This window comes from Canis lupus, chromosome 2 (genome assembly GCF_048164855.1).
Source record: "Canis lupus baileyi chromosome 2, mCanLup2.hap1, whole genome shotgun sequence".
Classification (NCBI taxonomy): Eukaryota; Metazoa; Chordata; class Mammalia; order Carnivora; family Canidae; genus Canis; species Canis lupus.
The window spans coordinates 47018875-47046142 of NC_132839.1; the positions used below are offsets into that span (position 1 = coordinate 47018875).

General features: G+C 38.2%; 1 long non-coding RNA gene across 3 annotated transcripts in view; it reads left to right on the forward strand.

The window, feature by feature from the left end:
• Positions 1 to 27268, forward strand: part of LOC140610192 (uncharacterized) — a 72240-nt gene that overhangs the window by 33488 nt on the left and 11484 nt on the right. The window contains exons 2-4 of one of the 3 annotated variants that reach the window (XR_012011955.1): positions 5186 to 5260; positions 17735 to 17880; positions 20723 to 21149. This is a non-coding gene — a long non-coding RNA (uncharacterized lncRNA). Of the gene's footprint in view, positions 1 to 5185; positions 5261 to 17734; positions 17881 to 20722; positions 21150 to 27268 lie in introns of those variants that run through there. The other 2 variants (XR_012011954.1, XR_012011956.1) reach the window with 2 other exon arrangements.

Genomic DNA, 27268 nt, shown 5'->3' on the forward strand with positions numbered 1-27268 from the left:
TTTCCCTTTTTACTGAGGAAAAAAGAAAGGAGAAGAAAATTGCAGTTTTCCCCTATGAGTTCTTCTCATTGCCATTTCACTTTTCTTGTTTTCAGTGGTAGAATTCTTAAGTCATCTGGACCTCTACACCCTGTTTTTCTCTCTGACCTATCACAGACTCCCTCTGCAATGTCTCTCAAATATCTCACCATTGACATAGGATTACAGAAAGTCATTATTTCCATCATAATCATCCTAGTCCTGCAATCCTAATTCTAAAGCCTAGTTTTTTTGGGGGGAACTTTCATGGAAAACTCACCTTTCTTTGTTGAAACTCAAGTTTTTCCTCCTTCCTTTCTACCAATCCATTAAAAAAAAATAATCCCTATTCTGCACAAGAAATAATGCTTGTGGATTCACACAGGGGAAAAATTCTGTTCCTCCAAGAATTTGAATCAGGAAAGGAAAATATAAACATGAGGAGAGTGAAAAAGGTCTCTAAGCAACAAACATTCCTTCCTTCTGAACCAGCCAGCCTTCCAATGCTCTATTCCTATATTAGGGCTGGTTTTACTCTCCAACTTACCCAGCTTTTCCTGCAGGAAAAAAAAAGCAGCTTTTCCTGCTTTTCCATTGCTCTTTCTTTCTCTCCAGCTACTCCTTTATCCACTAAATTCCTAATTACTGATTATTTTATTGTCATTTGCTAAAACTCCGAATCCCTCAATCCACGAATTGAGACTTCATGCTTAGCGCTCAGTTCAGTATCCTCCCAGTGTGTTCTTGTCCAGCTCACTCAGGGGCCTCTCCTCACCCAAATTCTCACTCCTTCCTCAGCACTTCTGACTTCTGCTTCTGCCCTGACCTTGGACTGTTCTTGTGCTGTTGTTTTTGAGTGAATATTTTTTTCTCCTCATGTATCATTCAACCTTTTACCTATTTGTGCCATATTTCTCCAATAAGATTGTAAGTCCTTATGTTTCCATGTATTTATTTTTCTCATAGCATGGAAATGTTGCTCATTAAATGCTGATGAAGCACAGAACAGCATGCTATGCTTGTCTGTGCCAAAACAAATTAATCTGGAGTATCATCATATGATGCTCAGGAAATAGGTGATGAGTGAGGATTAATACCTTCAGAAAAAAGAAATTTAAAAATCAGTAGACTCTGATAAGATCTATACTGTTATAAAGAATTATTTCTAAAACTATCAGGATACCATTTACCACATTTTGTCTAAGTAGGTACTCAAGAGGGAAGTATAATTCTGTTCATATATTGCCACTTAGAGAATAATAACATCAATAGTGTGTTTATCCAGGTATCAAACATCACACTAGGTACTACACACGCACTGTTTCAAATGTACACAGTACAAAGTGACCTTTATTATGAATGCTTTACAGGTAGAAAACGCTGAGACTTAGAAAACAAAAACTTTCGGAATGCCTGGGTGGCTCAGTGATTGAACATCTGCCTTCAGCTCAGGGCATAATCCTGCGGTTCCAGGATCAAGTCCCACATGGGGCTCCCTGCATGGAGCCTGCTTCTCCCTCTGCCGGTGTCTCTGCCTCTCTCTGTGTGTCTCTCATGAATAAATAAATAAATAAAAGGAAACAAAACTTTCATGAGTTCAACAAGCCACCTTAAACACTCGTGCTGAGCTGAGATTTGAATGTGTATCAGCTTAACTGGAGGCTAATGTTCTTTCTAGTTTGATATGGGTTATTCATCATATTAGAAACCTACACCAATTATATTAACATATAGTCATGTTGCTCAGATTGGTGCAGATGGAGAACTAGATCAAGTACTGCTTTGATTTTGACTTACCTCAAGAAGTATAATAATAATAGCCAATATTTATTGAATACTTACTACATGCCAGGCCTGTTCTGGGAGCTTTACTGTGGTTAAATCTTCTAATCATGTCTACTTCATAAGATAGGCACTATGATTCTTGCTTCATAGAATAAGAAATCAAAGCACAGAGAGTTTTGATTCCTGCTCAATGTCCTATAATCAAGAAGTTGCAGAACCATGATCTCACTCATACAAGATGACTCCAAGGCATTTAACAGCCATGTCAGTTCAAAAATTGTATTAATCCATTGGAAGCCTTTTTAGGTAAGCCCTTACACAACAAATTGACTGTTTTGGACTTTTTTTTAACACTCATACCTGCTGACACCTCTGAGTGGTAAGAAGTGTATCATGCTAAAACACCCTCATATCATTTCTTTCACCAGACTAGCACTACTCTTCTCCTATTATGGAGGAAAGCATGAGACAAAAAAAGAGAAGAAACGATCTTCTCTATCCCTGAAACAGGAGCTCTTGAATTGGTCCTTGTATAACACGACCTGAACTTTGCAGTGTGCACATACCAATCTTACCAATTTCTATTTTCTTCGGCCAAATGCCCTATGTGTTCCAAATATCAGGCCATAAAAGTCATTTTCTGTTCTATTGCTACTATTTCAATAATTCTATTTTACATTTTTATGGAGCTTCAGAGAGAGTACTTTTGAAAAAGCTGCTTGCATCCAGGGAGGTAGGACAAAGGCCAATTAGGAGACCACATGGGATGTGAAAAATACAACCAAGGTCATGATACCCAGGACCATTAAGTCCTCTTCATAGGGGTCATGGCAATAGATTTAAATAGTCTATTTCTAAACTCGATAATTATATTCTGCTCTTTTTCTTTCCTCTTGAATTCTTAGTGATGTAAATTCATCACACAAAGTCCAAAATTATCACCTATTGTCTAGTCTATAGTACTTGGAAGTAGCTTTATTTTAGTATGTGAATGAAACGAGATCTGATATCTATCTTCTGATGCTTCAGGAATCTGGCTGAAAATAGCACCAAGTATGAATTTAGCAATAAGCTACATGGTTATGTCCACCTAAAACTGCACCTAAAACTGTTTACCTAAAAGCTGCATCTGTAGCTGGTGATCATATCAGTCTGGGTCAGTACACATCACATCCTCCCATTTTGTCTCATTTGTACAATACATTCTTGGGTCTTTCTTTGATGATGAATCTTTCAGTGTTGACTCCAATGAAGAGGAACTACTGAACACTTACTATGCCTAGACAGTGCTGTTAGAGGAGTGAAGAAGGCCGGTGGTAAGGCCCTTGATGCCAGAGAGTTGACATCCTACTGGTAGAGCAGGTAACATCCAGAAGAATAACATGAGACAGTGAAAAGATACGATATAAGTTCTTTCCCTTCCTAAGGGAAGCCAAAGAACTTTAGTCAGGGTGATCAGGAGGACAGAGTAGATGCAGAGGCAAGGTGTGCCAAGATACGGGTTGAGAGGAGTCATTCAAGGCAGAAGAAAAGGCACATACAGAGCCCTTCAGCGAAAAGGAGTTTGATGTATTCAAGGCAAAGAAGGCAGCATGGCTGGACCTGAGTGAGCAGGAAGAGAAGCACAAGACATCCGAGGTGGACTTTTGGACATCATTCTGAGCTTGATGGGAAGCCACAGAGGATACATCTATTTTACTTCACAACAATTAAAAAATCAGCATCAAAAGAACATGAATTTAAATTAGAAAATAATTTCCATGATAATGAAAGTTTAATGCAATTTTAATTTTGTTTTGTTTAGGTTTCAAATCTTGTGAATAGCTGATGGGAAAGGACTGGGTTGAGATGTGGAGGGGCTTATGGTGAGCTTAGTAAAAATAGTTTTCCAGTGGATTTTTCTCCTCCCTACACCAAATCATTGTTAGTTGTGCCCCCCAAGGATTTGTGAAGAGACTAATAAAATAAAATGAATTTTTAAATGTATTTTACGTTTTAAGTAAAAGATTAGTAGTCACACCCTTTATTTTTCTTTCATACCCAAGAAGTCACTTTTAATTGTTCAGAAGAAGCTCAGAAAAATGAAAAGATGTTTACGTTTCCTTGGAGCCTCTGACAACTCTGGGTTTCGGGCTATGAGTTCATATGTTTGTTTTTTGTTTTGTTTTTCAGGGTTTTTTTTTTTGTTTGTTTGTTTGTTTTCTTTCTCTCTCTCTTCTAAGCAAAGTCCTTGAAGTCACTGATGGTCTACATGGCCTGTTACTCTCAAAATGTAAGACTCATTTTCTAATAGGATTCAGCTAAAAACCAAAAGAGACAGAGCTTCCAAGACAATTAACTGCCTGTATCATTCTTCTATAAAACAGTGTGCTAGTTTATGAAGGACTTCAAGAGATCTGAAATATCATCAAATGATGAAAAATCAAAATATTTTGCTGTCATATGCTGTCACATACTGTCAGAAAGCCTTGTGCTGTGGCCACAGTCGAGTTGAATCCGATTAAAAGATCAGCAAACAAGGCAGGTTTAGGGGTATTTGACCTCATCAGGGCTGTGCCTGCAAGTACCTGTCAGCGTTTCAGTTGTCCTATGCTGTGACACTATTGCTTATGCAGCTTGCCAATGGACATGCCTGATGACATCCTGGAGAGGAAACAACAGATTCATGTGTTCAGTTTTCTATTTTCAAATACTATTCAGTGCTGCTAAGATGGAGCTTAAATTTAATTCCAATTACCAGTTCCACAAACAATGAATTATTCAAGATAAACTGCCCAGTTTTACTGAAGCATGTGTGTAATATGCATATATTTGCTTCTGTCTACACATATGTGGACAGAGATGGAGAAATTAAATTAGCCTATCTTCCGTTTATTAGAATTCCATAATGCTATGTATTTCAAAGAAGCTAATCAATATTTGCTGAGTTGGAGTTGCATAACTCACGAAAACTCCACAGTCCCAAATATCCGTGTATCCACTTAAAAATTAGAGATAAGCCAAATGAGGGACCATGTATTTTTATATTATAAGCAAGAAAAAGAAGCTGTGTATAATATATGTATTTGTGTATCTGTGTGTCTATGTATTTTTCAGGAATGAGGTGGAGGGAATAGGATCGTTGAGACAGGTCTTTTATTTCTTGAAACAATTCTGATATTGCATTGCGTGAGTAGTCATATCATAGAGTTGTTGTCATTGTGTTAATAAAAATAAAATTTTAGCCATCTTAGAGAAGAAATAAAGCCCTTCTTTCCATTGTGATTTTTATGGTGAAACTATATACTTCACTTTCAGCAATTCTGCCCCAAGAATTTTCGTATATTTGCCTGAGGCAAACTAATTTGTTTTTATCTTCACTTAAATTTTTCACATTTCACAGGGAAAGAAAAAAATCGTGCATAGCTAGAGCACAACAGTTTCCCCATCTGTGAGAAATTGCTCTGAAAACATGCATGTAAGTCTAAAAACAATTTCTATTTTTTAAAGCCCTTAATTTTTAATCTTTTTTACCAAATTATAAAAATAGAGAAAGTGCACAAATCATTAGGGTAAAGTTGGATTAATGTTTATAGTCAACACACTTGTAGAAACACTACACTGATGAAGATCCAGAATATTGCCCCATCAGAGTCCCTATCATCCCCTCTTCCTAATCAGTAGCCTCACATCTATGGCTATCAGGTAGTGTTCCTACTTCAAACTATGTGTGTATATATATATATATATATATATACACACATATATAATATGTATATATTACATATATAATATATAATTATATATAATACATATATATGTATATGTATATATTGTATATAGGATCCCACAGTCTGTCCTTTCTTTGTGTTTGGTTTCTTTCATTCAGTATTATGTTTGTGAAATATATCCATGCAGCTGTATTTAGCATAGTTTCATTCTTGTTGCTGTATAGTATTCCATTGATTGGTTAGACCACCATTTATTTAAATGATCTATAGTTGATGGAATGTTTTAAAAAATTTACTTGTAAATAGTAACGTTTTAATCATACTTGCCCATTTTTTTAGTGCACATTAGTACTTGTTAGGAATATACCTAGAGTGGAATCCCTGTGACACAGAGCATAAATACGTTCAACTTAATAGGTTGTGTTTAATAGGTTACTGAAATGCTCTCATAAATTTGCACTCCCAGTTCATAAGCATGCCTGTTATTCCACATCCTTGCCAGCACCTGGCATGATCAACCTTTTTAATTTAACCATTTCAATGGATGTCCATTGGTATCTCAATATGGTTCTTTTTATACTTAGTATTTGTTTTTTTAAAAATTTTATTTATTTATACTTACTATTTGACTGATGTGTTGTGACTCCTTGGTTTTGTTTATGGACACTTCTCTAGGCTTCTTTGTCAAGTGTCTACTTAAATATTTTTCCATTTTCCTGTTGCATTGTGTGTTGTAGTTTATTTTTTTTTTCAATAGTCTTCTATTTGTTTAGTGTGTCTTCTGTCCTGCTTAAGGAATCCTTGCCTACTTCAAGATTTGATGATATTCCACCATGTTATCTTCTAGAAACTTCATTATTTTAGTTTTTACCTTTAGATCTTCAGTTTATCAAGAATTGTGAAATACGGGTTAGGTTCGTTTTTCTCTAAGAATAGCCATTTGAGCCAGCACTATTTGTTAAAAAGGCCATCTTGCCTCCCATTATATTGCAGTGTTAGACTTGGTATAACTCAAGTCAGCATATATGTATTGATCTCCTTTTGGTTCTTTATTTTGTTTCATTAGTTATTTGTCCATCCTCAGGAAAATACATTTTCTTTATAAGCTATTGGAAGTCTATAATACTGTAATGTTAAATAGTGTTAATATCTCAACTTAATCCATTTTTTGATTGCCATTGCAATTCTCCACCTTATCATATATATTTGTGGAAGAAAAAAAAACTTCTCAATTTTCAAAAGAGTCTTCTTGAATCTATAGATCAGTTTGGGAAAAATTGACATTATTATAGTATAGAGATTTCCATCTATTAGCTTGATATATAACTCCAATGTTAGTGCTTTTTTAATGTCTTTTGATTTTGGTAAAACATTTTAGAAATTTTACATATCTTTTGTTACATTTATTCCTGGGTATTTGATTTTTTTATGTTGTTATTGTAAATAATATTTTTAAATTTCATTTTCAAATTATTTTTGCTAAGAAAGAAATACAATTAATTTTTGCATATTGACTCATTTACTAATGACATTGCTGATTTGACTTAGTAGTTTTATTTTGTATACATATTATGGGTTTTCTATATACATTATACACATGTCTTTTGTTATAAATCTTTGTACCTTCTATCCTTGCCTATTGCACTGGTTGTACTTTCCAGTACTGAAAAAAAAAAGTGTTGAATACAAATATCCATAATAGACATAACTTTTGCAACCTTAGGACCTCAGGGGAACTGCTTTCAATGTTTCACTATAAAGTATGAAATTTGCTATAGATTTCTATGGACACTCTTTTTCAAATAGACCAAGTTTTCTTATAACCCTAGGCCTTATGTCTAATTAACATTTTTAATTATGAATGTGTTGGGGCCAGGCGGGAAGGGAAACTCCTCAAGATGGCGGATACGCCAAAATGGCTGAGGTTCCTGTCACCACCTCCACTTGGGACGACAGCTTGAGCAGACCCTTACACCTCTCCTTTGGACTTCCCCAACCGAACCCAATGCCCTTCAAACCCCAGAGGAGGAAGTCACCTTTGACTGGTCGAATTGCAATCCTTCCTTTGCATAGTGAGGGTCACTCTGACTGGTTGGATTGCAATCCTTCCTTTGCATATGAGCCAACCAATAGGAAACCGTTCTGCCTTACAACGTTATGTAAACCCCCTACCACCTTGTCTTGGCGCGACTTCTTCGACTCACTTTCTTTCCCCCGTGAGTCGTGGAACCTCGCCTGAGGGTGCCTGCAATAAAATCTGTTCTTGGACCCTCCCTTGCCTTGGCGGTCTCATTTCCATCTAGTTACTAAAAATACAGAATGGGTATTGAGTTTTTTCAAATGCAGAATTAAATCAAATATGAGATGTTCATATTACCATTTTATTTATATTACTGTGGAGAATTCCATTGATTGACACCTTACTTAAAGTAACTTGCATTTTTGCAATAAAACCAACATGCTGTGATATATCATCTTTTTTATGTATGGATGGGTTTAATTTGATAATATTTCATTTAGAATTTTGCATCTATTTTTAGGTAGGTAATGCATCTGTCATTTTTCTTTCTTGTAATGCCTGTGTCATGTTTGGTTACCAAAACTATGCTGCCCTAATAAAACAAATTTAGAAATTCTCCTTTTTTTTCTTTTATCTTTAAGAATTTTTATAAGAATTATGCTATTTATACCTCTCTAGAGAATTCACTAGAAAAAGCACCTGGCCCTGGATTATTCTTTTTGAAAGATCTTTAATTATAATTTTAATTTAGATAAAGATATAGGACCATTGAAATTTTCTATTTTTTTTTGTGTTAGTTTAAGGCAGTTGTGTTTTCTAGCAATTTATATATTTTATCTAAATTCCCAAATAAACTGACATGTAGTTGGATGGAATGTTGTTTTATTATCTTAATTATGTCTGTAAGATCTGTAGTGTTTTCCATTTCATCTTTTCTGAAATTGGTAAATGGTATTCTGTCTCTTTCATTTTTAATGTCTTTCTAATGGTTCTTTGTTTTTTGAAATATTTTCAAAGAACTAGCATTTGACTTAGAGATACTGTTTTCTTTTACAAATTTTATTATGTTTTTTTCCTTTACTTGTTTGGGCATAATTTACTAGCATTTGACTTAGAGATACTGTTTTCTTTTAAAAATTTTATTATGTTTTTTTTTTTTCTTTTACTTGTTTGGGTATAATTTCCTTTACTTGTTTGGGTTTGATTTCTGAATTTTTAAGATACATACTTAAATCATTGATTTTTAGCCTTAGGTTTTTTGAAAACACACACACACACCACACACACACACACACACACACAGGCCCTGGATGGTGCTTTTTTTATTAGAGACTTTAATATTTTTCCCTTTTAGTCAGAGAGGATAAGTACTTCATCATTGATCACTTTAGTTAAAATAGACTGGATTGGGTTGATATTAGGTTGGAATTTTGTTAATATTTAGTCTACTTTTGATTCATTTCTGTTCCTAGGTCATGATCTTCCAGAGATTGGCAATCTCTGTTCTCATATTTATGGCTAGATGTCCTTCATCATTTTTGGGGTATCCATTGCAATTATTGTTCAGATATTGCTTCTTCCCCACTTTTTTTCTCTTTTCCTTATGGAAATTTTAATTATAAATAGTTTGCAACTTTTGCAATCTCAAGTTATCTCTTAAACTTAGGCCCTAATTCCTATCCCTTTCCATTCTTTTTTCTCTCTAGGGCTCAGTATGGACATGTTCTACAAATGTGAATACTTATTCTCTTTTTATAGGTATCCAATCTGCTGTTAAACCCATCTAAGTTCTTACATTCAGAAAATCCATATTTCTTAAGTCCAAAATTTCCATTTATTTTTTAAATAGATTTTTAATTTTTCAGTTTCTCAGTTTATTATCCATCTTGCTGAGCACATTATTTTCAGTTATTTTACAGTCTATAATTGCTATTCTGATATGTGTATAATTTATATCTATTCATATTGTCAGTTTTTATTCTTGGTTCTATTTCTTGGTATGCCGGGTAAATAATTTTTTAAAGATTTTATTTATTTATTTATTTATTTATTTATTTATTTATTTGAGACAGAGACAGAGACAGAGACAGAGACAGAGACAGAAAGAGGCAGAGACACAGGCAGAGGGAGAAACAGGCTCCATGCAGGGAGCCTGACATGGGACTCGATTCCGGGTCTCCAGGATCACGCCCTGGGCTGCAGGCGGCGCTAAACTGCTGAGCCACCTAGGCTGCCCTGGTAAATATTTATTACATTCTAGTCCTCTACACACAAAACTTAAGAAATTATCGATTTTTTTTCTATTTTTCTATTGATAGTTCATTCTATTTCCTAGAAGGCATATCAGAGGAGCATGTCATATTCTAATAAGCTGTGTTAAGTCAAGTTTGAAGACTTCGTAAGACTTGACCCACTCCTGGTAAATTGCTACTGCATAGTCCTCAGATGCTTTGATTAAGAGCCTGGAACTGTTTTTCAGAGACTTGCTGGGTCCTGAACTTCATTTTTTATCTCCTTAGTACTGTGAAAGTTCTAGGCAGATTTTTAAACACTTGTTGCAGAGATTCTTAGCATCTTGCCTTGCATAATTTTAGAATTTGAAATTTTTCATGGGGAAAATTGACACAAAATTTAAACTCACTTCACTGTTTCTCACTTTCTTCTGAAATAACAGGCCCTTAAGTCCTGGCTGCCCTGGCAAGCACAAATTTGACTTTTTGTCTTCAACTCTGTGAGATTGTTGCAAGTTCTACTGGTTCACTTTAGCAGTGGCCTACTACTTGACCTCTCAACTGCTTTTGCATGGCTTACAAGTCAACAAATGCCCTGAGCAAAAATTATGTTGTATAACATTGGGCTCATTATAATGCATTTCTCCAAATCTCAGCTTAGCTGGTTTGGAACTCTTTGATTCCTTAAACACAATATTTTTAGTATTTTATATAGATGTACTAGTTGTTATTAATGGGAGTTATGGTCTGCCTCAAGCTACAGCACCATAGCTAGAAGCAGAAACTGTCAAAGATTTCACTTTTAAATTATGAAATATTTCATTTTAAAATTTTACCAACTTTCTCCCCACCAAAAATACTTTTGAACTGTGATGTCTTTGTTTCTTAAATTATGCAAGAAACAGATATCTAATGGAACATAACATATCAGTGAGGATACAAAAGTGAATAATAGGAATTTTGCACATATACAAAAATTTTTAAAAATCTTAGGTAAACACATACCAGTATTTTGAGTTCTGAGCTGACCACTTTTCACAGATTTAATAAAACTGCACACATATTATACTATTACCAAGATAATTCAATAAACAAAAAGTAAAGTCATGAAAAATAAGTAGAATTTCCCTTTGGGTTTTGGAAGACCTCTCATTACATATAATGTCATGACATACTGACTGGCTGACTACATGATGGATTGTCATTTATGACAGAATGACTTCAATTAGGTTGATAGAGGGATGACATGTTCTATAGTTGGTATCATACTTAGTCTTTCCATTTTTTTCTAATAGCAACTGTGACTTTAAAGGGTCACAGTCTTGGTTACTTAATGAGAATTTATTTCTTTTACTTATTTTGAGAGTCAAAACAAATATTCATTAAACATATTTCCAAATGGAGCATTGGGAAATCCTTTTCATAAAGAGGATTTTTCTGCAGCCTGGATGCCTTAAGCATCATATTTGCCTAACAGCTTCCATTTTCCACACACACACACACACACACACACACACACGCACATGTACTTTCACTTCTTCTCGCTCTTCCTCTTCTTTTCCCTCTCCTGAGTGAGTTAAGGTGAAAGAATGATTGAATTTCTTTTTAAAAAAAATATAGCTGAATAGTATGTTGGTACTCAAAATCTTTCCTACTTAATTTCTAATAATAAAACTTGCCTTTGATTAAGCCTACCCTAGACTGACAGTTTCCTTATCTCGAAGTCCATTATAACCTTCTTGAATTCTGTTTTGGCTTTATATTGCAGACAGCGTCCTTGGAGCTATCTTTCTCTTATGATTTGTTTTCCCCACATGAGTTAACTTAGGTCAGGCTCCCTAGACTCAGAGCCTGAGGTAGGGATTTAGATGCACATAATTGGCTGAGGGAATACTCTTTAGATAAAAGAAAAAACTACAAAGTAGAGAATGAAGCAAGATGGAGAAAGGCAAAGAACTAAGCAAGAACATGGTCTTGAATAATGTCTTGCCTTGGTTTAATTCCCTGGGTTCTCTGGAATATAAACTCCACTATAGAGTTGTATCCCTTAAGGCAAGAAGGCTGGGCTTTTGTGTCTATTACCACTCAGTCACTGTCTTTGGGACACTCTGGAGAGGGTTGTAAAACTTCCCAAGGAGGCCGCTCCAGTCAACTGAGAGAAATTCTGTGGAGAGGCAGATAACTATGGGCCTTTGGTAGCCAACAGTCATGGCAGGTGGCAGGACACCCAGAGTCTAACCTGTGAACCTATAAAAATATAAATTACACTGAGGGGGGCACTTGACGGGATGAGCACTGGGTGTTATTCTGTATGTTGGCAAATTGAACACCAATAAAAAATAAATTTATTATTAAAAATATATATATAAATTAAACTATGTCCGTCCTCTGCCTAAAGCCTTCCTATTTAGAATAAAACAAGTTTCTTACACGGTTTCTCCCCACAATGCCTTATGTGATCTGGCTCCCATCTACCTCTCAAATGTCATCTAGTACCATTTTTACCTTCATTTATTTTCTTAGCAAAAAATCTTCATTGAGGATGTGCTTTGTACATGCACTTTTCTGGCATGAGGAATGCAGCTGTGAACAAAGCAAAATTCCCACAGTCAGAAAGCTGCTTCTCCAGTCTTTTCACTCACCTCATTTGAGCATACCTCCTTTTTTTTTTTTTCTCAAAAAACATGATAAATTGAAAATCAACTCCCTGGTTTGTCATAGTAGACTCACTCCTATTCTCATCTCAAGCATTATCTCCTCAAAGAAGACCTCCCATTGACCTGTTCTAATCCAGCAACCCCACCTGCCTTACTCCACTCTGGATGCTATTGCAAGATACCACAGGCTGGGTGGCTTAAAAAACAGACATTTATTTCTCAAAATTCTGGAGGCTGGGAAGTTCTAAGATTGAGGTTTAGATTCTCGAATTCAATTCTAACAAGAACATTCTTCCTGATTTGCAGACCATCATCTTCTTCCTGGGTTCTCACATGGCCTTGCTTGGCTTCCTATTTTTTCCTGTTCTAAGGACACTAATCTCATCATGAAGGTACCACTCTCGTGACTTCATCTAAACCCAAGTACCTCTCAAAGACCTGACTTCAAGTACCATTACTCTGGAGATTAAGGCTTCAAATGAATTTTGGAGGGACACAAATATTTAGTTCATAACACCACTTTGGTTTTTTTTATTTGTTTTGTTTGTTTGTTTTAGATACTTTGTATTAGTTGATTACCGTTGTCACAAGAATCTCAGTGTAGAATTTTTATTTAATTATAGTTTTACTTATTAATGACTGTCTCCATGCTGCTCCATGTTAGCTCTGAAAGAACAAGCACCTTGGTTCTCTTTCCCTAGAATAATCTGTAGCTACTGGGAAATTTCTAGGTGCTTAGAAAAGCATTTCTAGGTGATTGAGAAATGTTTGAAAATAAGCATCTAAGTTAAAGAATGTAGTCTAATGTGTAGTTTGGATGTGTTTGTTTTTTTTTCCCTTTTTATTTTGATAAGCTTAAATTTTGATGTGTCAATATTAATGGTACAAGCATGCATCTCTAATCATTTTATATCCTTCAAGGCATTGCACACACAATTGACCATAATAGGTACCAATTTTTATTAATAGCATTCACTTTCCTTAGTTGGGTAGTCCACATTTCAGCTACTAGTAACAGAAGTCCAGAAGTGTTTTGATATACTATGATGCAAACCTCAAGTAGAAGGAGTGAGTCATATAAACCTTATTCAAGACAGCTTCTGTTTGTCAAAATTAAAAAGGAGAAGTTTTCTAGCTTGGGTACGCAAAGGGTCCCAAGAAAAATAATGCCTGGAATGAGTTGCCAATGCTACTCCAAGGGATGAGCACACAATTAGGATATTTTGTGGCCATTTATAAAGAAGTGTGTTTCCATTATGGCAGGTTGGGGCAGAATCAGCTGCTCACAAGTTAGAGGGTCATGTGTTAGGGACAAGGACTCTGGATGCATAGACTCTTTGATCGACACAGGTTGAGGAGGAGGAAGACTCATAGGGCAGGTAGATACTGGGAAGCAAGGCATGGTTTTATCATCCTATATCTTGCTGGCTCCCTCTACCTCCAAAGCAGCTTCTTTTGGAAAGGAGCATTTCCTTGATATATGTATGAACATACCATTAAGGATGAAATGCTACTTATCCTTACCAATAGATAAGTTCTTAATGATATGAAAATAATTCCAGATACTGCATCTTATAGTTGTTTAATACAGAGGGTACATACAGCCTATGTTCAGTGTCCCAGGGTGGGGTTGGGGGGAGGAAGGGTTCCAGAGGAAGGAAGCTGGGGGTAGTGAGAAATCATGGAAAGAGAGAGAGAAGAGAAAACCCTGCTGAGTTTAATCTGAACAGTGTATCCATCACCCAAAATGATACAAATCAGCCATTACTGGATCATGCAAAAGCAACTCTCCTACCTGCGATCCCTTCTTTGCTTTCTAAACCTCTTTGCAGCTCAGCCTAATGAATTGTCAGAACTGTCAGACAGCTCTAAGGAATGACAAATGTCTATGATTTGCTGCTGCTGCTGCTATTTTGCTAGAAACACCTGATGTATGTAGTCTTGCATTCTTCAGTTTCGAATTAGAGACTTGGAAAACAAAATCAACCTTGATAAATATAGCAATTTTTCCCCTGTTCTGTAAGCTGAACTGAATGGATATTTTTAAAGATAAAGAACTCTCTTTTGTTCTTATAATATGTGCATGGCACAGGGTAAATCTCAAACAAAGAGCTAATACCCTAGTGTTGGTGGTGGTGGTGGGGAGGGGGTAATCGCCAATTCATGAGTTAGAGTTCAGTTTATATTACTATTGTCAAGATTAATCATATGTCCCTTTTAAGTAAGTTGTGTTGCCTTGATTAATGCTATTAGGGACCATTAGAAATTGAAAACCTTGGATTTCCATAGCAGACATCCAGGTTCAGCCATCATTTCATAGACCATTGGTGATATTTTCTAATAAAAGAAATAGGATCGATTTCCAAAGGTTATTTGATATTTTAAGAAATATCCTTACCAATAGATAAGTTCTTAATGATATGAAAATAATTCCAGATACTGCATCTTATAGTTGTTTAATACAGAGCAGCTGAGGCTTCAATAGGATGAAATATATAAATAAATAAATAAATAAATAAATAAATAAATAAATAAATTTAAGATCTTCTTCAAATAATTAGAAATTTAGTGCAAATTTCAACATGTTGGAATAAGTAAAATATCCTACTCGTGGACATTCTTCTCTAGATTCTCCATTACATGTTTATGAATAGGTACATATTCTAATGATATGGCTTTAAAGCTGAAACTTCTAAATAGCTTTCTTTCTTCTAGTATCTAAACATTCTTTTTCCCCATACAATGAATTCACATTAGCTGTAACAAGCAGAAAGGTTTACAAAGGTTTATAATGCTTTTAAAGATCACCATATCCTTCAACAAATATCTCTTTTAGCTTATCAGTCCCACCAGGGCCCTCAGCCAAACTCATCCCAATTATAAAAATATTATGATTCTATCTAGTAAAATTGGTTCTTGTCTTTCTGTATCAAAACAAGAGGAGTTATGTCAATTCCTTGATGAACATGCTTCCATCTATAGTCCTCTCTTTTTGGTCATCTTCTGTTTTTGTTTTTTGTTTTTTAGAGATTTTATTTATTTATTCATGAGAGACACACAGAGACATAGGCAGAGGAGGAGCAGGCTCCCTTTGGGGAGCCCAATGCGGTACTCTATCCTCAGGGCCCTGGGATCACAACCTGAGCCAAAGGCAGATGCTTAGCCACTGAGCCACCCACGTGCCCCTCTTTTTGGTCATCTTTCACAGAGCCAACAATTACTACTGCTGAGGGGGCTTTGAGGTCATACTTTGAATGATTATCAAATGTAGTGAGAATATCTACCTTCAGTGCTACGTGTCCTTATACAAAGACTGGTTATCTGAGCAGGGGTCGACAAGTCAGTGAGTGGACACATGCCCCCATAGTGCAAAATAGAAACTCGAAAACCATATAGATGGTTAGGGTCATACTAGTTTGTCTGTATTACTCAGTAGTGAGGAGATAACAGAAAAAAAGTGTGTGTGGAAAATAGAACACAGGCTTTTCATTCAGAAATATTAGCATTTTCTTCCCTTCACTGTGGGATTTTGGGGAGGTTCATCATCTATGAAATGAGAGACCTCAGTGTTGTTGCCAAGAATGATTAAAAAAACATGCATATTGCATGTGGCATATCATAGGTCCTTGAGAACCAGTTGGTATGGATAAGTAAATATTTATATCTTGGCCTTATATGGCAACAATAACAGACTCTCCTTATCAGATGCTTTTGTTTCTGAAAAGTATACTTTTTTGGGTCTTTTAAAAATCTAACTTCTTACTTCAATATCCTATATCTCTAGAAGCCATTCGGATTCACATGTTGCTGACAATTCTTTAGTTGAAAACTTTTGCACTTGAATTAACAAGTAATCTAAGAATTTCTTCTCTTGCCCTGAAGACTCTCAAACCCTTTAGTTATGAAGAAAGGAGCACAATTGTATTTCTCTACATAATAACATAAAAGGAAAAAGTAGAAAAGGAAAAATAAAAAGATAAATGCCCAGAGAAATAAAAAGGCCAAATGATTAAACTTGGTAACAGTATAAAACTTTATGCTTTCACGAATTATTTAGACTGTATAAAGCACTTCATATTTGTAAAATGCTTTATAATGGCTAACCAGATAGTTTTTCTCAATAACCCTTTGAAATATGCTAGTAGTATGACCTCCATCTCACAAGAGAGGATGCTGTGGTACAAGGAGATTAAGTGATCTATTTAGGGGAAAATGCTTTTGAGCTTCCATGGAGGGCATAGAGGAAATACTGAGCTTGGTTCTTTCCCCAGGGCCCAGTTCACTCCCTGAAAGTAAGTTAAGTGCTAGAATGCTGTATAGACATGGTGGTGGAGGATTAAACTTTTTAAGTCAACAGCTAGACTTGTCAAAGCAAATAACCGCAATAACTCCATGATTCTTCGCCTCTTTTCCCCCACTTTTCCTGTCTGGGTCTTTCAGTTAATGGGAGAGCACCAATGAGGTCAAATGGTTACAGGTACTTCCTTATCTCAGACACACATCAACACATGACCTCATTCACAATGGGAAGCAGGGCTCTGGGATACATCCATAGCATCACAGTTGGAAAAAAAACATGTCAAATAAATTTCTTTTTTTTTGGTATTATTTTCATAGATGAAAGAAAGCCTGATTCCTGAATTTGAGGTATTTTAGGTCTCATTTTTTAGGCTGATAATAGTGTTCTTTTTATTTTCTATAAAATTTTCAACTATTCATTCAAACTGTGGAGAACCGTAGGGGAATTAACCTTTTATTTCATATCCATTTTAACTCTAACCTCTCTCTAACCTTGCTACAGAGTTCCTTCCTCTCCTTAGGTTGATGATTAAAATAATGGATAACTAAGCTGAAAAGAGGAGAAAAATGTTGATGGGATTAGAAAACTTGGCTTTAAAAAAATTAGCTTTACTCTCTGCTGCAGCAAGAATAAAAGAGCAAAGCTCAGAATTTGGGCAGTGGATTTGGAAGTATTGAACAAGAAGGAACCAAATGGATTTGTTCTTCTAGGGCACAGAATATGAGACAGGCCATGTTTTAAATGCTGGGCCAGGGCCAGGCCACTTCATAATACAGCTGCATTATACAGGAATGAGAAAGATAGAACTGAACGCAAACAGAATGATAGAGGGACTTGGAGAGCAGAGATTCTCAGGAGGGATGGGCAAATGGTGTGGATAAAATAAGAACCAAACTGAACTCTCACCCCAGCTGAAGCAAAATCAAACTCTTTTAAGAAAAAAAAAATCTGAACGTTATATCATTTCTTTTCTCATCACATTATGTTTTATTTTTGCCCCCTTTGACATCTAGAAAATCCTAGCAATATGAGAAGATGAGAGGATGAAGGAATGGCAAGACCTCTTCTGGTGTTATTTCCAGACAAGAAAAAAGAAACCCAGTGCTGCAAGAAATATCACCAAAGCCCAAATATATATGCATAGACGATAGAGATATGGGTATGTATATATGGGATATATGGATGGGTAGAGAGACTGTAGATATAGCTATATTTATGCAAATTCCAGCAGCCAGGAGGTTAAATGCACTCAATCACACCCATGCTCAAACTCTCATCTTCCCATCTTCTGAGCTCTCAATCATCTCTACACACAAACTTTGGCAGATAATACACTCCAGCACCTCACTCTCCTATCTGTGGTGCCAGAGCCCTTGGTTTATGAGACTATCCTAAAGTAATATGTGTCAGAGGGCTGGCGAATAGGCACTGCTTTTGATCTATAGCCATTGAAGAGCCCAGCTACCACATGTCAGCTAACAATGGGCTTTCCCCTCCTTTATCATGGCATGGCTGGGGTGGTACAACCGTGTGTGTGTGTGTGTGTGTGTGTGTGTGTGTGTGGTGATTAGGCACTGACATTTCAGAAGTGGTGGCCTCTGCCCAGGCAGTTCCTGTCCCTAGTCCTACTAGCTAGCCCAAACTATGAAACTTCAGAAGCACCAACTTCCCCCTTGAGACTGGCAGCCACAACCCAAGAACTTCAGGTGTGGAACAGGCAAAGCTGTAGGAGGCATGTTTGACCCTCAAACTCATCTTTCTGCACTTGCCCCACAAGCAAACACCACTACAGATGCTGTCAAAGACACAATTCCAAGAAGCCTGGTAGTCATGCCATGTTACAGTCTATTTGTGGCTGCTGCCACTCAGCTCTCCCCTGATTAAAACCTAAAGTTTGAGATGAGACGAGAAGGAGGGCTGAAGGAACATCAGTTCCTGTAAGCCCCTCATCTCTTCAGCTGTGAATATGAAAATAATCCCCCCACCATCATAACTCCAAGAACTGCGATATGTGAAGGACTTCCCATATTGTATCTTCATAAGAACCACCTACAGATGAAGACACTGATGTCAGAGGAAAGAGTGCTCGAGCTGTTGATTATCCTTGAAAAGGGACAGCTGGGAAATGCACACTTAGACACATCACTGCTCCCCAAGCTTCATCTGACACCATTGCACAATGATGGGAAAAGAAGAGCTTCATGCAGCCATTTTAACATTATTGCTAAAATTGGTAAATAGCAGCATGCTGAGGAAGAGCCAGTGCTCTGGAATTTAAATTCAAATAGCCCTATCATTAGGGAGTTTTTTGGGTTTTGAAAAGATGCATTTGAAGTCTATTTTAAAATCAGCACAACAAGAGCTCTGATTTTCTTCTACATGCTTCTTTTATTTGGTCATCATTATAATCATCCAGGCGATGATCGTTTTCACTGGGGACTCCCACAGATGAACTGGAAGCAAACACTGGTGGAAGGTATTGGATTGCCCAGCACCTGGAGGCATCAGCCTGTAATCACCTCATACACCTGGGTTTGGTTCCTGTCAATTTGCAACGAGAAAAAAAAATCACAATATTCTTGTCATATTGCCAGAGGAAGTGGGTGACCTTAAGCAATGCAGAAAGTTTGAGCATCTTATCTCGATTGCAAAATGAGGCTGGGGACGTGGAACATGGTGACTTGAGAACATATATTTGAAAGCACACTATCATCATAACATCATTGTAATTACATTCTTCTATATTCATTGATTCTTATTGCTGCTCGTCAAAACTTGTGTCCCCACCCAAATGTGTATATTGAAATCCTAGGGCATCCCCGGTGGCTCAGCGGTTTAGCGCCTGTCTTCAGCCTGGGGCATGATCCTGGAGACCCAGGATTGAGTCCCACATCGGGTTCCCTGCATGGAGCCTGCTTCTCCCTCTGCCTCTGTCTCTGCTTTTCTCTCTCTCTCTCTCTCTCTCATGAATAAATAAATAAAATCTTTAAAAAAAAAAAAAAAAAGAAAGAAATCCTAACTCCCAGTACCTCAGAATCTGACCTTATTTGGAGATTGGATCTTCACAGAGATAATCAAGTTAAAACGACATCATTCAGACAGATCCTAATCCAAAATGACTGACATCTTTACAAAAAAGGAAATTTGGACATTAGAGATATACCTACAAGGAAAATGATGGGAAGAGACACCAATCATCGATGGCGTCTCCGAAGATGATGGGAGAAGCCAATCATCTCCAAGCCAAGAGAAAGACCTAGAACAGATTCTCCCCCAATGGCCTCTGAAGAAATAAACCCTACGGACACTTCCATGTTGGACTCCTAGCTTCCAGGACTTGAGATAATACATTTCTATTAGCTCACCTAGTCTGTAGTACTATATTATGGCAGTCCTAATAAACTGATAGCCAATTATTAGCATTCCACTTGTGTACCAAGGACCTTACATTAAATGATATTTAATCTTACCAAATAACTCTATAAGCTTTTTATTCTCCACATGAGGAACTGAGAATTGCCCATTAAATAGCTTGTTCAAATCACCATCTGGTGAGCATTCTGGCTGGGGTGCCACCTTGGACCTGCCTGACTTCAGAGTTTGTGTGCAGCTATAGGTGACAAGAAAAACAGTATTTTAGGCTATACATTCACATTCTTAGGGCTTGGGTTATGCCCATAAGACTATAAATGTGTATTATCTGTATGTGTATATATAAATGAGTGTGTAAGAATATTGGCACAGGAACAAGTTTGCCAGTAGTCTTCCTGTATCCTTTGGGGTTATAATTCATAATCCGTGGAGATCAACAGATCCATTAGATCTACAACACTGAGGACAATGTGGGAGGACTTATTGGAAGAAGTGCAGTGAGGATGATTGTTATTCCATTGGATCTGCTTCTCCAAAGGCTTTTGGGCCACTTGTAAAATCCTAGACAGGGACCTTAGGAGCAATCAGAATTGCTTCCCAGTAATCACTGACTCCTTGTATTGCATTAGCAGGTAGATCATAGCCAAGTCTGCTGGGATTGAACCATAAGACACCCCCTTAAGTGGCCTGAACTTCGCGCTATATCATCACTTGCTATTGTCACAGAAATAATCATGCAGATTCGGCAGCAGAGGAGCGTCTCTGGTAGAACAGAGTTCATGCATGACATATGATGTATCTGTTCAAAGGGACAGATACATCTTTCTTACTGCCGCCACGCAGCAGCTCTCATCCGCCGGCCCTCCCGTGCAAATCACCTCAAATAAATGTGAGTACTGCGGTGCTCACAGTAATTCCTTCATTTTTAAACACATAATGGAAATGTATAACTAGTCCTCATAAAAATTTATATCTCAATCCTTCCCTTTAATTTATAACAGGCCCTCTAGGCGGTTATTATTCAAACATTAATAAAATGCCTATGGATCACCACAAGCGAGCGTTTCTAAGTTCCCTTCTCTTCATATTTGTACGTATATAAAACTAGACTAGCATTAACGCCACTTCTGGTTCTACCAACAATTATGCCTTTAATAAGAGAGGGCCTTGTGATGTATTATCTTAATCATGTTAGGAATCCAGGCTCCTATCATGAAACCAAAGTTGAATTTTTCATGCCCTTTGCAACAATTGTTACTCTTACTGCCCTATATGTTTGGATTCTGCAGTTTATGCAAATACTCCCTTTCTATAAATTTTAGATTTATCTCCATTTGTCATTGTATGTATTCTAATATAAGGTGATTGTTATTTTTCCCCTAAAATATGATTAAAACCCATTTCAATTATTTATACCAGGCAGGGAAATAAAATAAAAGTAGATGGGATTTTCTTCTACGGCAGGGTTAATTATGTGACTTTTAAAATGTTAATAAATTTAACACAGGTCCAAACCTCTCCTGAATTTTTAAAAATAGTTGTCTTGAAAAAGGACTTCATTGAACTAAGAAAAGAGAAGTAATGAGCATGCAGCTCTTATTTTCATTACACAGTTGAAATGTTTGATTCAGAATGTTTGGGAGGAGAGCGTTTTTTTCACTCTCGTGATAATGCGGTTCAGTTTCTGTGTTTGCCCAGAAGCCTTACAACCTTGTAGCATGTGTTTTCCTGAATTAAAGAATAAATAAATAAATAGCTGACCTGTGTTTCTCCTCTAAACTTGAGTGATGCATTTCAAACTGTGCTTGATGCTTTCCAGCAAAGTGGTTTTGCACAAGGCCGAGTCAGCCCCCTAGAACAACACGGCTGTGGCTGGAAGTCTTGCTCTAACATCTTATTTTTATAACAGATCTTTTCCTGATATTAGCAGCGGGTCTTCATCAATGCTCAACAACCACTGGGTTGGAGAGATAACCTTTCATACCGTGAGAAATCCAAAGTGTCTGTGTGATATGTGTTCATAAGAGAAGTTTATTTTGTAATAAGTTACATCTCTTCTCATCCATCTCTCTCTGCAGCCATTTAAGAGTACCAGGGGGGAAAAATAGATGAGAGGTTTCCAGTGAACCAGGAAAAATCTTTAATAAGGCCCGTGAGTTCAATATATTAGCCAATTTCCCACAGATTTTATCATGACTTTTGATTTTTCACCTGTGATCCCCTTTCAATAGATTTACAGCAACCAAGCTAAAAAAATCATAGGTTGATTCTGGTTAAATGTTAGTCGTTATTGCTAATGAGATCCTGTACCTTTAAAAAGCTAACTCTGCTTTAGTTCCTTTATATCCTGCTACACTAATGGTCTTTCCACTAATTGGTTCTGTGTAAATGAAACAAGCTGAAAAACACTGTGGCACCAATAAATATTAATAAGTTATTGTTTGTTTTCTTTACCTTGCTTATGAATTCATACAAAGACAGTGCTAAGACATTAACTCCAGTCTATTAATTGCCACCTGATAATTGCCACCTGATACTTTTCTCCTGGATAATTAGGTACCCATTAGTTCTAATCAAGTAGTTACTTAATTATTGCAGTAATTAGTCTAATGGACTAGCAAATTGAAGCTTTATCACTTTTGGATAGTTAATGTTCCTGACAGAGTACTTCACAAGTGTCAGGGTTCCGGATTCAGCAACCTGTCATCCAAGAACCCCCTCCTCCACTCCCACCCTCATCCCATTATCACTGCATCCACTTTCCCTTGGCATTGTTGTGGAGCCTTCCATGAGGCAACCTAAACCCCAATGCCCCACCCCGCCCCACCCCGGCTGGGGCCCTTCCTGGTGAAGCCCTATGGCAATGTGCTGCTACATCTTCCCAGGGCAAATGCATGTTGATTGGTCCAGAGTTTGGGCCACTGTGAACCAGCAGCCCATACTCAGAGACCATTCCAGGGAGATGCAGAGAGTCTGCAGACCAAGTATACAGATGAAAGGAAGACTTGTTAAAAAAAAAAAAAAAAAAAAAAAGAAAGGAAGACTTGTTTAGGAACACTAGGGATCTAATTAATAATGATATGTCATATCTTCCCCCATTGAACCAAGAGATGATGCATAACAACCAGAGCAATGCAAAAGCTTAACAATCTGTTTATATAGGAACTGAATAAGCCATGAGTCCAAATAAAATTCACATTTTGATGGACTGTAAGAGGCCCTGAAAAATGATAAAATTGCTTTTCAGGACAATCTTGTGTCCTCTGTTACAGAATTTTCACAGACATTGAATTTACTGATTACCTTCTTCCCCGTAAAGTGCAGTCTTACATTGCTCAGACTTCTAGAAAATTCCTTCACAGAGTATGCCTCTTCATTTCTGATCATGGCTTATCTTCTCCAATGTCCTCTCCAAGAAAGTCACTAGGCTCTATTCAGGGTCCTCTTTCTTCATTGGCCAACATTTCCCCCTTTTATTGTTTACATTACTATCTCTGCAAATGTCTATATTTTGGTGGGCCCCTAGAGCTGTGTCCTGGGATTGTCTTCTCCATAGGTGATCACAACTCTGTCAATAACCTACAGATGTGGAGCAAGATGGCGGAAGAGTAGGGTCTCCAAATCACCTGTCTCCACCAAACTACCTAGAAAACCTTCAAATTATCCTGAAAATCTATGAATTCGGCCTGAGATTTAAAGAGAGACCAGCTGGAATGCTACAGTGAGAAGAGTTCGCGCTTCTATCAAGGTAGGAAGACGGGGAAAAAGAAAGGAACAAAGGCCTCCAAGGGGGAGGGGCCCCGCGAGGAGCCGGGCTGAGGCCGGGGCGAGTGTCCCCAGGACAGGAGAGCCCCGTCCCGGAGACGCAGGAGCTGCACCGACCTTCCCGGGGGAAAGGGGCTCCAGGGAGGTGGAACAGGACCCAGGAGGGCGGGGATGCCCTCGGGCTCCCGGGGACACTAACAGAGCAACTGCGCGCCCAGGAGAGTGCGCCGAGCTCCCTAAGGGCTGCAGCGCGCGCGGCGGGACCCGGCGGGACGGAGCAGCCAGGAGGGGCTCGGGCGGCGGCTCCGCGGAGGGGGCTGCGCGGCCCCGGGAGCAGCTCGGAGGGGCTCGGGCAGAGGAAGAGGCTCCGTGCGGAGGGGGCTGCGCGGTTCCAGGAGCAGCTCGGAGGGGCTCGGGCGGCAGCTCCGCGGAGGGGGTTGCGCGGCCCGGGAGCGCGAATCCACCAGCGCAGGCTCCGGAGCACAGGGCGCCGGGACACAGCCCAGGATCCCGCCTCCCCCGGGACAGGCAGAGGCCTGGAGGGCCCAGGACAGCAAGGACGCTCCTGCCCCGAGCTGAGCAGATCAGCGGCCCCGCCCCGGAGCCTCCAGGCCCTGCAGACGGAGTTCCTGCCGGAGCTGAATCCAGGTTTCCAGAGCTGCCCCGCCACTGGGGCTGTTCCTCCTGCGGCCTCACGGGGTAAACAACCCCCACTGAGCCCTGCACCAGGCTGGGGCACAGCAGCTCCCCCAACTGCTAACACCTGAAAATCAGCACAACAGGCCCCTCCCCCAGAACACCAGCTAGACTGACAACTTCCAGGAGAAGCCAAGGGACTTAAAGAACACAGAATCAGAAGATACTCCCCTGTGGTTCTTTTTTTTTTTTTTTTGTTTTTTGTTTTTTGTTTTTGTTTTGTTTTGCTTTTTGATTTGTTTCCTTCCCCCACCCCCTTTTTTCTCCTTTCTTTTTCTTTCTCTTTTTCTTCTTTTTTTTTTCTCGTTTTTTTTTCTTTTCTTCCCTTTTTTTTTTCTCTTTCTCTTTTCTTTCCTTCTTTCTCTCCTCTCTTTTTCTCTTTTTCCCAATACAATTTGCTTTTGGCCACTCTGCACTGAGCAAAATGACTAGAAGGAAAACCTCACCTCAAAAGAAAGAATCAGAAACAGTCCTCTCTCCCACAGAGTTACAAAATCTGGATTACAATTCAATGTCAGAAAGCCAATTCAGAAGCACTATTATACAGCTACTGGTGGCTCTAGAAAAAAGTATAAAGGACTCAAGAGACTTCATGACTGCAGAATTTAGAGCTAATCAGGCAGAAATTAAAAATCAATTGAATGAGATGCAATCCAAACTAGAAGTCCTAACGACGAGGGTTAACGAGGTGGAAGAACGAGTGAGTGACATAGAAGACAAGTTGATAGCAAAGAGGGAAACTGAGGAAAAAAGAGACAAACAATTAAAAGACCATGAAGATAGATTAAGGGAAATAAACGACAGCCTGAGAAAGAAAAACCTACGTTTAATTGGGGTTCCCGAGGGCGCCAAAAGGGACAGAGGGCCAGAATATGTATTTGAACAAATTCTAGCTGAAAACTTTCTTAATCTGGGAAGGGAAACAGGCATTCAGATCCAGGAAATAGAGAGATCCCCCCCTAAAATCAATAAAAACCGTTCAACACCTCGACATTTAATTGTGAAGCTTGCAAATTCCAAAGATAAGGAGAAGATCCTTAAAGCAGCAAGAGACAAGAAATCCCTGACTTTTATGGGGAGGAGTATTAGGGTAACAGCAGACCTCTCCACAGAGACCTGGCAGGCCAGAAAGGGCTGGCAGGATATATTCAGGGTCCTAAATGAGAAGAACATGCAACCAAGAATACTTTATCCAGCAAGGCTCTCATTCAAAATGGAAGGAGAGATAAAGAGCTTCCAAGACAGGCAGCAACTAAAAGAATATGTGACCTCCAAACCAGCTCTGCAGGAAATTTTAAGGGGGACTCTTAAAATTCCCCTTTAAGAAGAAGTTCAGTGGAACAGTCCACAAAAACAAAGACTGAATAGATATCATGATGACACTAAACTCATATCTCTCAATAGTAACTCTGAATGTGAACGGGCTTAATGACCCCATCAAAAGGCGCAGGGTTTCAGACTGGATAAAAAAGCAGGACCCATCTATTTGCTGTCTACAAGAGACTCATTTTAGACAGAAGGACACCTACAGCCTGAAAATAAAAGGTTGGAGAACCATTTACCATTCGAATGGTCCTCAAAAGAAAGCAGGGGTAGCCATCCTTATATCAGATAAACTAAAATTTACCCCAAAGACTGTAGTGAGAGATGAAGAGGGACACTATATCATACTTAAAGGATCTATTCAACAAGAGGACTTAACAATCCTCAATATATATGCTCCGAATGTGGGAGCTGCCAAATATATAAATCAATTATTAACCAAAGTGAAGAAATACTTAGATAATAATACACTTATACTTGGTGACTTCAATCTAGCTCTTTCTATACTCGATAGGTCTTCTAAGCAAAACATCTCCAAAGAAACGAGAGCTTTAAATGATACACTGGACCAGATGGATTTCACAGGTATCTACAGAACTTTACATCCAAACTCAACCGAATACACATTCTTCTCAAGCGCACATGGAACTTTCTCCAGAATAGACCACATATTGGGTCACAAATCGGGTCTGAACCGATACCAAAAGATTGGGATTGTCCCCTGCATATTCTCGGACCATAATGCCTTGAAATTAGAACTAAATCACAACAAGAAGTTTGGAAGGACCTGAAACACATGGAGGTTAAGGACCATCCTGCTAAAAGATAAAAGGGTCGGGATCCCTGGGTGGCGCAGCGGTTTGGCGCCTGCCTTTGGCCCAGGGCGCGATCCTGGAGACCCGGGATCGAATCCCACGTCAGGCTCCCGGTGCATGGAGCCTGCTTCTCCCTCTGCCTATGTCTCTGCCTCTCTCTCTCTCTCTCTCTGTGTGACTATCATAAATAAATAAAAATTAAAAAAAAAAAAAAAGATAAAAGAGTCAACCAGGAAATTAAGGAAGAATTAAAAAGATTCATGGAAACTAATGAGAATGAAGATACAACCGTTCAAAATCTTTGGGATGCAGCAAAAGCAGTCCTAAGGGGGAAATACATCGCAATACAAGCATCCATTCAAAAACTGGAAAGAACTCAAATACAAAAGCTAACCTTACACATAAAGGAGCTAGAGAAAAAACAGCAAATAGATCCTACACCCAAGAGAAGAAGGGAGTTAATAAAGATTCGAGCAGAACTCAACGAAATCGAGACCAGAAGAACTGTGGAACAGATCAACAGAACCAGGAGTTGGTTCTTTGAAAGAATTAATAAGATAGATAAACCATTAGCCA